Source organism: Alligator sinensis, unplaced genomic scaffold, assembly GCF_000455745.1.
Source record: "Alligator sinensis unplaced genomic scaffold, ASM45574v1 scaffold882_1, whole genome shotgun sequence".
NCBI classification, from domain to species: Eukaryota; Metazoa; Chordata; order Crocodylia; family Alligatoridae; genus Alligator; species Alligator sinensis.
Window position 1 is genome coordinate 52,118 of NW_005842500.1, and position 6,410 is coordinate 58,527.

Sequence of the window (6,410 nt, forward strand, 5' to 3'; positions counted from 1 at the left end):
GGATCTTTCCCGCTCCCAGCTCCACGTACACCTGTGTGGAATAATCTGTCCTTCAGAGGCATTCAGATGAAGTATTCTAAGTGTTTTCAGTAGTTGAGGCCATCAGTATGCGTGCAACATAAAATGACTTATCTAACCTCTTCCTGTTACTTACCTTCCTGCGATATTATCACTTTCTGTCTATCTGTGTGCAAACTACAGCATCTTATGCGCTCACTTGCTGATTTCCTCCTATTCTAGTTTTGTGACATGTACATTATAGCATCATTTAAGTCACTTCTGAATTTAACTACTCATGCTTATAAAGTCAAAGCTAGAAATCCAGTTTTCAAAACATGTCCAGTAAAACACGTCTATAGACACTAGAAGTAAAAATTAAATTAAGAAATGATTAATTAAAAGGTAGTCACTCTTAAAAGCATCTTCCTTTACACAAAGAAATTATTTACCCAGGAGGTACTCAAAGCCAAAACATATGAATCTGAAATTCTTTGATGTGAATTTCCAGTATATGTTTAACAATCCAAAAACCAATTGATAATAACACTAAAAGTAAGTGGTGTAGGTTATAACCGTGTTGGTCTAAAGACATAAGCAGACAAGGTTTTGGGGGGTAAATCCAATATCTGTTATTAGACCAACTCAAATAGTTGGAAAAATTCTTCTTAGCAAGCTTTTGGGCACAAACACCCTTCATTAGGCTGAGGAAGCGTCTGCAAATAGTCTGTGCTCTTCCTGGATGGAGTGGTAAAGCAGCCAGAGGCCAGCAAGAAAGCCAGTCGCTTAGAATGTAAATTGAGATGGTCAGTAGGTGAGAGACAGGTGGGAAGAAGGAGGAATGAATGTAGCTGTAGTCAAAGGATGAGAGATAGGAGGGTTGGGAGAAAGGGAATGAGAATAGCTGGTAAAGAGTGGAGGGTTTACCTGGGGACCCAGATGTTAGGCAGGTTATAATGTGTGGTAAATCCAATATCTATATTTAGTCCATGACTTTTGTATCCAGTAGATTTATGAAGTGACGTTCATGGCCTCATCTCTGAAAGGTATTTTGTAAATTCCCTTTGAGGATTAAAACTGAGAGGTTGGAGAGAGATTGGTTTTCTTGTGAGAAATGTGCCTCCAAAGGTAATTGATAGCATTTTGGTGTGCATTCATTCTGGTGCTCAGTTGTTTTCAACCTACATATTTTCCATCAGGGCATTTGGTGCATTGGATGAGATTTATTACATTTCTGGAAGTGCAGGTGTAAGATCCAAGAATGTTGATGGTTCTGTTGTAGGTGTAGTAATTGTGGGAGTGGTGGAGATGCAGGGGGCACCTCGCCTCACCATGGTGGCACAGGGATCCCAGGGGAGGGCAACAGGGTGGGGAGCCCTGAGCCCCCTACAGACAGCCCACATCCACTTCTGCCTCACGCAAAAATCTGGGGAGAATGTGCCCCCCCATGCCCCTCTCCCCAGGAGTGCACAAAGCAGCAGGGAGGTGGCCCCCCTACCCCCTGAATGAGGTGCCCATGGCTCTGTAATGCTCTCTGCCTCAGCCCTAAGTCCCATGCACTGCCCTGGCTGGGCAGCAGCCCCAGGCCCAGCCCCTATCCCACTCCCTCCATCACTGTGGGGGCCTTGATCTGCCTCCCCCCCATAGGCAGACTTATACCTGGGGGAGCTGCTCTCCACTGCTGCCTGGGGCTGTATTCCTGGCCACGTGCATACACACACATGCACATGGTGCCACCTGCATCCTGCTCCCTGCAGCCCCTTGCAGGTTTCCACAGCAACCTGGGTTTATCAGTCTTTAGTTAGGGACAGGTGGTCACCCTGGTTTCTTCCCAAGGGGGGCCAGGGCCCTTGGGCCCCCATGTACTTGGTGCTTATGCTAATACTTGGTCTTCTTTTCTCCAGACTAAATAAGGCCGGTTCCCTCAGCCTTTTCTCATAAGTCATCTTGATCTGCTGGCAACGCTCCTAGTAATGCAGCCCAGTATGCCATTAGCCTTCTTGGCAACAAAGGCACACTGTTGGCTTATATTCAGCTTCTTGTACGCTGTAACCCCAGGTTCTTTTCTGCAGAGCTGCTGCTTAGCTAATCAGTCCCCAGCCTGTACCAGTGCATGGAATTGTTCCATGCTATGTGCAGGACTTTGCACTTGTCCTTGTTGAACCTCATGATTTCTTTTGTTTTAATCCTCCAATTTGTCTAGGTCCCTCTAAATCCTAGCCCTACCCTCCAATGTATCTACTACTCCCTGCAGCTTGGTGTCATTTGCACACTTGCTGAGTGTGCACTGTATCCCATCTTCCAGGTTGTTGAAGAAAATATTGACCAAAACTGGCCCCAGGACTGACCCCTGATACTGGCTACCAACTAGATATCAAGCCATTGACTACCCTCTAAGCCCAATGATTCACCCAGTTTTCTATCCACTGTACAATCCCTTTATCCATCCTGTATTTCCTTAACTTGCTTGTGAGAATTTTGTGAGAGACCATATCAAAAGCTTTGCTAAATTCAAGATATATCATATCTACCATTCTCCCTGCATCCACAGAGCCAGTCATCTTGTCATAGAAGGCAATCAGGCCTGACTTACCCTTGGTGAATCTGCTGGCTGTTCCTAACTACCTTCTTCTCCTCCAAGTGCTTAGAGATGGATTCCTTGAGGACCTGCTCCATGATTTTTCCAGGGAATGCTAATTAATCTGTAGTTCCCTGGATCCTCCTTCTTCCGTTTCTTAAAGATGGGCACTGTATTTGCCCTTTTTCAATCATATGGGACCTCTCCCAATCACCATGAGTTTTCAAAGACGATGGTCAGCAGCTCTGCTATTACATCAGCCAAATTCCCCCAGCATCCTTGGGTGAATCCCATCCAGCCCCATGGACTTGTACACATCCAGCTTTTCTAAACAGTCCCTAAACCATTCTTTTGTCACAGTTGGCTAATCACTGTCTCCCCAAGCTGTGCTACCAGGTGTAGTAGTCTGGGAGCTGACCTTGCCTGTGAAGAGTTAGATGAAAAAGGCATTGACTACTTCAGCCTTTTCTGCATCTTCTGTCACTAGGTTGCCTCTCCCATTTAATAAAGGACCCACACTTTTCCTGATTCCCCTCTTGTTGCTGACATACTTGTAGAAACCCTTCTTGTTACCCTTCATGTCCCTTGCTAGCTGCAACTCCAATTGTGCTTTGGCTTTCCTGATTTCTTCCCTGCATGCCTAAACAATACTCTTATACTCCTCCCTAGTTGTTTGTTCAAATTTCCACTTCTTATAGACTTCCTTTTTGTTTTTTTCGCTTACTGAAGAGTTTGCTACTAAGCCAAGCTGGTCTTCTGCCATACTTGCTAGTCTTCCTGCACATTAGGTGGTTTGGTTCTACACTCTCAGTAAAGTTCCCTTATGCTACAGCCAACTCTCCTGGACTCCTCTCCTGAAACTAGCCTCCCAGGAGGTCCTGCCCATGAGTTCCCTGAATGTGTCAAAGTCTGCTTTTTTGAAGTCCAGTGCCTATACTCTGCTGCTCTCCTTCCTTCCTTTCCTCAGGATCCTGAATTTGGTCATCTCATGGTCACTGCTGCCCAAGTTGCCATCCACTACTACATTCCCCACCAATTCCTCCCTATTTGAGAACAGCAGGTCAAGAACAGTATAGCCCCTAGTTGGCCTCTTCAACACTTGCACCAGGAAGTTGTGTCCAGCACTCTCCAAAAATTTCCTGGATTTTTTTGTGCACTGCTGTATTGCCCTCCCAGCAGGTATCAGGGTGATTGAAGTCCCCCATGAGAACCAGGACCTGTGACTGGGAAACTTGTGTTAGCTGTTTGAAGAAAGCCTCATCCACCACATCCTCCTGGTCTGGTGATCACCCTTGTTGCTCACCACATCATCCTTGTTGCTCTCCTCTCTGACCCTACCCCAGAGACTTTCAACAGACCTATTTCCAATTTCATACTGGACCACTGAACAATCATACGGCTCTTTCACATACAGTGCAACTCCTCCTCCTCTGCTCCGTGCCTGTCTTTCCTGAACAGTTTATAGCATCCATGACAGTGCTCCAAGTAAGCAAAATATTCCACCAAGTCTCTGTTATTCACAGTCTCTCATTACCCTTTTAGAAGACTGTTCCATGTCACTTTCCTGAGCCTTATCAAAATCATGCCACAGCCCCCACCATTTCCCAGAACAAATGTCTTGGTTTTACTCTCAGAAAATTGCATCATTCTAATCCTGATTTTCTGCAATGAATATAACATTAATTCTCTGACAGCTGGTTACATTTTCTACCTGATACTCTGTTTCTTATAAGGCCAAGTATCGAGGAAGAGTCCAGGTCAAATTCTGTTTCTCTTTGTGTCCTATGAGTGACAGTTCTCTAATTGTGTACCTAGCCATTTTTATTCCCACCTTACCCTTTGAATGCATAAACAGATTACAGGCAGACAAGGTTCCTTGGGTGAATTTGATATCTTTTATTAGACCAACCCAAATAGTTGGAGAATGGTTATTAAGCAAGCTTTCGGGTTCAAAAACCCTTCGTCAGGCTAAGGAAGCATCAGCAGTTGGTGTGTGCTCTTCCTGGATGGAATGAAAAGTAAAGAAGCCAGGGGCTGGGCTGGGCTGGGCTGGGCTGGGGAGTCAGTTGCCAGGCAGATTATAATGTATCAAAAATCCAATGTCTATGTTTAGTCCCTGATCTCTAGTATCCAGCAGGTTGATGAAATGGAGCTCATTGGCTCGTCTCTGGGAAGTGCTGTGTAAGTTTCCCTTGAGGATCAGGACTGAGAGATTGGAGAGAGAGTGGCCCTCCTGTGAGAAATGTGCCCCCACCAGTAACTGGGTGTTTCTGTCTTTGATGTGTGCATTCATTCTGGTGCGCAGTTGTTGTCTGGTCTCTCCTACATATCTTCCATCAGGGCATTTGGTGCATTGGATGAGGTATATTACATTTCTGGAGGTGCAGCTGTAAGATCCTGGGATCCTGATGATTTTCCGTACAGGTTCAAGGGATGGGTGATAGGTCATAACCAGCGGTGTGCGATTTGTGGGTGTTTTTCTTCTGTACTGCAGCAGTTCTTCACGTGGTATCCAGGTGGCTCTTTCAAACGTGCGATCTACCTCTCTGGAGGAGTGTCCTTGCTGGGTGAAAGCCTTTTTAAGATTGGTGAGGTGGCAATCCCGGGTGTTCTCTTCAGTACAGATGCGGTGGTATCTGAGGGCTTGGCTGTATATCACTGCTTTTTTGGTGTGTTTCGGGTGATTGCTGGTTCTGTGCAGATATGTATGTTGGTCTGTGGGTTTCTTGTATACTGTGGTCTGTATTTTACCCTTCTGGATACTGATCCTTGTGTCTAAAAAGGGGATGTTGGTGTTGGAGTATTCTAAAGAAAGTCGGATGGAGGGATGGTGACTGTTGAATTTCTGGTGGAACTCAATCAGAGATTGCAGGTTCTCACTCCAAATGATGAAGATGTCATCGATATATCGTAAGTACAGCAAGGGTTTGATGGTGCAGTTCTTGAGGAAGTCTTCTTCCAGGTGGCTCATAAAAAGGTTGGCATACTGTGGGGCCATTTTAGTGCCCATAGCTGTTCCCATCATCTGGAGGAAGTGTTGATTATTAAAAGTGAAATTGTTGTGTGTGAGGATGAAGTGTATAAGCTCAGTGATATCTTTGGGTCTGTATTCTGGGTTGTAATCTTGTTCCTGTAGATATGTAAGGCAGGCTTGGATGCCATCCTGGTGTGGGATGTTGGTATATAGGCTGGTAACATCCATGGTGGCTAGGAGTGTGTTGCTGGGAAGGTGGTCTATGCTTTTAAGTTTCCGTAGAAAGTCTGTGGTGTCTTGGACAAAACTTGTTCTGTGGGTGACAAGCGGTTTTAGGATGGATTCAACAAAACCTGATATTTCCTCAGTTAGGGTCCCATGGTTGGATATGATAGGTCTGCCAGGGTTCCCTTGTTTGTGGATTTTAGGGAGCATGTAAAAAGTCCCCGGGTTAGGTAGCGGGGGGATCAAGGTCTGTAGTTTTTCTTGTAATCTTGGTGGAAATGATTTGATGGTATTGTTGAGTTTTTTGGTGAAAAGGGGAGTAGGATCTTCTCGTAGTTCTTTGTAGTGTGGTGTCAGAGAGTTGTCTGTTGGCTTCCTTTATGTAATCCTCACGGTTTAGGATGACTATGGCTCCTCCTTTATCTGCTGGTTTTATTACTATTTGGTGGTTAGATCTTAGAGATTCTATGGCCTTTTTCTCTGGTAGAGAGAGGTTGTTGTTTAGATCTTAGAGATTCTATGGCCTCTTTCTCTGGCAGAGAGAGGTTGTTGTGGTGGTGTGTGTTGCTGATTATTTCATTGTTCATTCTTTCCCTGAAGCAGTCAATGTAGTGGTCAAGGTTAGGGTTTTGCCCA

The 6,410-nt window shown here is 45.2% G+C and overlaps 1 protein-coding gene across 3 annotated transcripts in view; it reads left to right on the top strand.

Moving 5' to 3' along the window:
• INVS (inversin) overlaps window positions 1-6,410 on the top strand; it is an 87,780-nt gene that overhangs the window by 42,024 nt on the left and 39,346 nt on the right. The gene's annotated exons all lie outside the window — the stretch shown is intronic.